The sequence below is a fragment of the Cygnus atratus genome, chromosome 24 (assembly GCF_013377495.2).
Source record: "Cygnus atratus isolate AKBS03 ecotype Queensland, Australia chromosome 24, CAtr_DNAZoo_HiC_assembly, whole genome shotgun sequence".
Classification (NCBI taxonomy): domain Eukaryota; kingdom Metazoa; phylum Chordata; class Aves; order Anseriformes; family Anatidae; genus Cygnus; species Cygnus atratus.
The window spans coordinates 2,762,251-2,766,559 of record NC_066385.1 but is presented as its reverse complement, the minus strand read 5'-3'; positions in this window follow the sequence as shown (position 1 = coordinate 2,766,559).

Sequence of the window (4,309 nt, the reverse complement as noted above, 5' to 3'; positions counted from 1 at the left end):
AAATATATATATATATATATATATAAGATACATGCACAGTCAGATCCTCCTCTGGTGCAAATGGGTGCAACTCCGCCGACGTCGGAGGCACTGAACCGGTTTGCCTCAGCTGAGAATTTGGCCTTTAGCATTTCTGTCCTGCTGTGTGGGGGGGCTGGTAGGGCACCCCAAAAGGGGCAGGGGTGGCTGCATCCCCTCTCGCGCCGGCACACCTGGGAGCGTTTGGGCCACCAGGTGGGCACCGGCTCAGTGCGTCCGCAAGGAGAGAAGTGGAGGGGACCGAGGCCGGAGGAGAGCTGTGCTGGGAGGTAAGCCTGCTCTGTTTCTGAGCCCAGCAGCGCGTTGGGTTTCAGCTGCTTTTGTTGACCTGGGAAGACGGCGAATGGAGCCGAGCTGCAGCTGAGCAAACACAGCAGGGAGGAGGCAGCGGTGGGGCTCCGGGGGTCCCACGGTGCCCATGGCCGGTGGATAGACCCCGCTGCCAGGCATCCCCTGCGCCTGCTGGAAAGGCACCCCGGGGGTGACACGGGCTTGGTACGGAGCCCACATGGGCAGGGGACACCCAGAGAGCACACAGGCACCTCCCGCAGGGGACACCCTGGGCACATCCTCGCTGGAGGGAGCGGTCACATCGCCACGGGCTTCGTGTGAGCAGCCTGGGCTTGGCCAGAGCTCTTTCAGGGTACACAGCTGGGCAGCCTGCCCTTACCCCGGGTCCAGCCGAGCCATCTGCTCGGGGTAAACGCTGGAAGGGAGCCCAGGAGGCCACCACCTGTGCCTGTGTCCCTGCAGCCCTGGGCTTGGTGATACAACCAGGGACCAGGGCAGGGGGAGCAGCGTGAATGAGAGGTGGAGATGGGGAGAAGGATTTATCTTCCCAAAAGCACCCCGCTGCAAAAGGGCATCACATTTCTGATCCGCCACCAGCTCAGGCTGTCCCCATTCACTCCCCCTTTGTGCTTTCCAGGTATTTTAGCAGCCCCCAGACTTTTGCCCCCCGTTCCCCATTCCCACACCGTGTTTCTCCCATGCCTCGTGCTCACCTGGTGCGTTTTCCTGCCTCCTGCCCCATGGCCGCACATCCCATCATACACGGGCAGCGACACCCAGCACCCAGCCCGGCTGCACCCCAGCAAGGCATGGGCTTGCATCAGCACCAGGGCACCACTAATTACCTGGGAAAAAAAAAAAGGGGGCAAAAAAAAGTGAATAATTGAACTTTTCAGGTCCGAGCTCTCCAAGCCCAGCTCCCTTGGCTGCGTGGCTCTGCCCCAGCACCCCGGGGGGACGCAGCCCCCTGTAGGGGGTGCAGGATGCTCGCTGCCCCCTGCCCTCCCCGCTCCCCCCGGGGGCTTTGCTCAGGGCCCTGGGGAGGCTCCGGGGGCTGCGGCCACAGGGGGGCCCCCGGCAGCCGCCGAGCGACCGGAGGCTCTGGGGTGGGGGGGGGGGGGGGAGGTGGGCGCATAGGGAGGGCACCCACCCAAGGGTGCTGGGGCAGGGTGGGGGCCCCTCACCCAAATTAGCCCGTTAACCCCTTCCTGCCCGCAGCAGGGCCAAGTGGATGCGGTTTTAGGGGTAGGAGCCCCATCACCCTCGCCTCGGCTGGCACCGGCGCAGCACGGGACACCTCGGGGCATCACGGTGCTGTGTCCTGGACGCGGCCAGCCCCTGAGAGCTCTGCAGCCTGCGAAGCGGGGTCCGAGCTGGGTGTGCCCACAGTTCCGAGGGCAAGGCACCCACTCGCTGGGTGCTACCACCGAGGGTGCAGCCGCTGGCCTGGAGAAAAGCCCCCCCGGCAAGCTGCTGTGTGGTTTGGGGTGCACTGGAGGCTTCTAGGAACCGTCTCCAGGGACTTGCTGGGGCCAGCAGGGAACCGGGGCAGAGCCAGCATCATCCCCATCGCCTCTCACCACCTGGCACCAGCCACGTGCCCTGCCGAAGTGCCGCAGAGCAAAGCCACAAACCCTCCAGGGCCACCATCTCCCAGTCCCCAGACTCCAGCCCTGGGGTCCTCCCTGCTGTTTTCTGCCCCCACTGTCTCAGGGGGTATTTGAGGACCTCTGAGACATCCCATTCCCAGCTGCCTGGGCTCCCCACTTTCACACCGTCCCATTCGGGGAGCAGCAGGACCCGTGGGCAGTGACATCCCCACTGCCCCTGCAGCATCTCCCCGTCCTCCAGCCCTGGGCGCTGGCCAAATCCCCGCTCTGCTGGCACCCGGGGCCTGCTGGCACCTTCCCCTGCCCAGCAAGGGGGAGGCAGGAGCCAGGAAATGCTGCGCCGGGAGCCAGGCACTGCCGGTGACATCGGTGCCGGTCACAGGGACAATTCCCGCATGGCGTGTGCAGCCCGCAGCTCCCTGAGGACTCGCATTCTCCGAGCGGGCACCGGCGCAGCGGGGCCGGGCGGGCTCATAACGGCCCCCTTTGTGCCGGCGGGAGGAGAGGTGAAGCTTTGACGTCAGCCCGGGAAGAATTCCTTAATGCCATTCAGGCCTCCCTCGCCCGCCTTGCTAATTGCGTTTTATGTAATAGCTGCAGCTGGGCTCCCAGGCCGCTACTGAGGGTGGGAGAAGGCAGCGTGAGGGGGCAGCGGGGGCCCAGCCGAGCCCGAGCCGTCAAAAATGGGGACCCCCATGGGGCGAGCACCGCACCAGAGCCAGGGTGCCCTCCTCTGCCGTGCTCTGCCTCGTGTGTGATCGCTGGTCAGCACGGCGAGCTGGCGAGAAGTAATAACAATAAATTGTTTGGGATCGAAGGGGTAATTGCACTTAATGGAAATGATCGAGGCGGTGATTTATCTCGCTATGCCAGCAGGTTTCCAGCTGCACAAGCTTGGTCAATAAATAAAGTATTTGCTGGTGGAGCTCCCAAATGTCCCCACAGCATCCCCATTGATCCGGGTGCCTCTCTGCGTGCCCAAGGAGTGCCCGAAACCGCACCGGAGGCTGCTCCCTCGTGCTGAGACCTGCCAAGCACCCGAGGCGCTCGCCTTGTGTTTCGGGATGCCGCTGGCGTTGCCTCGCCCCGACTTGTGCCACCCCGCTGCAAATGCCCCAGCACAGGGGGACTCGGTGGCTCTGCCTGGCTCAGCAGCCTTCCTCCCGAGGAGGAGGAGGGGGGCCGGGGGCAGCTGGCAATCAGCAATGGGAAAGACGGCGGGACCCCAGACGTCCCCTCCCCCTGCCCGCTGGCTTGGCCAAGCTTAGGCTGTAAAAAGAAAGAGCTGGTACCAAGGATAACATGCTTTGCATTCCTGCGCTGTCTCCGGGGGAATTTCGCCTGATCTACATGAAAAATACTCGCTCCCCCCGAGGTCAAAGTGTCTGGAGGAAAAATTTCCGAGCGGAAAGGCTTAAAGCAGGGCGGAGGGGAGCCACCGCCGGCAGTCTGGGGCGCTTGGGTCTCACCCTGGCGCGAGCGTTGGTGGCCGCTGGCTGCGCAGCCACGGCTGGTGACAATGCCACCGTGCTGGTGACAATGCCACCATGGCCAGCACCCACCAGGGCTGCAGGAATGGGTGATCGCAGCTGCCTGTGACTCTGTCCTGCCGCCCTCGCCCCCATCCTGCTGCCCTCGCTGGGGGATTTCTGCCTTCTCCCACCTGCAGCCCCTCTCGGCTTTCCCGCAGCCGGGGAAACGGGACGAGAACCATAAAAGCTTTGAATTCCCAGCCTGTGAAGTTTGCGGGCTTCCTCTCTCTTTCTTCTCCGCCGCCCTGATGTATCGCTCACACCTGCGCAGGCTGCGAGGGGACAAAACATCAAAAAAGCCACAAAGGCCGGGGGCTGCGGGGGGCTCGCTGCTGAGCCCGCATTCCTCCCCTGCCGCCCACTTGGGGCTTTCTCTTTCAAGCGTCCCCAGTGCATCGGGGTGCCCGTCCTGTGTGGGGCTGTGCTTTGGGGCAGGGAGCGAGGGGAATGGGGCAGCGGCGGGGAGAGAGCCGCTGCTGGCGCCGGGAGCCAAAAGCACTCAGCAAAGCCCCATTTCCTCTGAGTCACCGCAGTTGAAACCTCAACCTGCGAGCCCCAAATCTCACCGTGAGCTCACGCAGCCGCTGGCCCCAGTGGGAGCTGGAGCCGGGGGCAGGCAGCAGGGCGCGGGTGAGCTCCGGTGCCGCCTGCCCACGCCGTAACCCTGGTGCGGTGCCGGGAACCGGCTGGTTTCCAGGCTGTTGCAATCTGTCCTCGGGCTCTCGGGCAAGGCAGGCGGTTCTGCTCCTCAGAGGGGTGAGCAAATCCCCTCCAGGCGCTGCCGTCACCCTGCGGGCTGTGACTTTCGCCCTCCCGGAGCTGCTGCCCTCGGCTGGA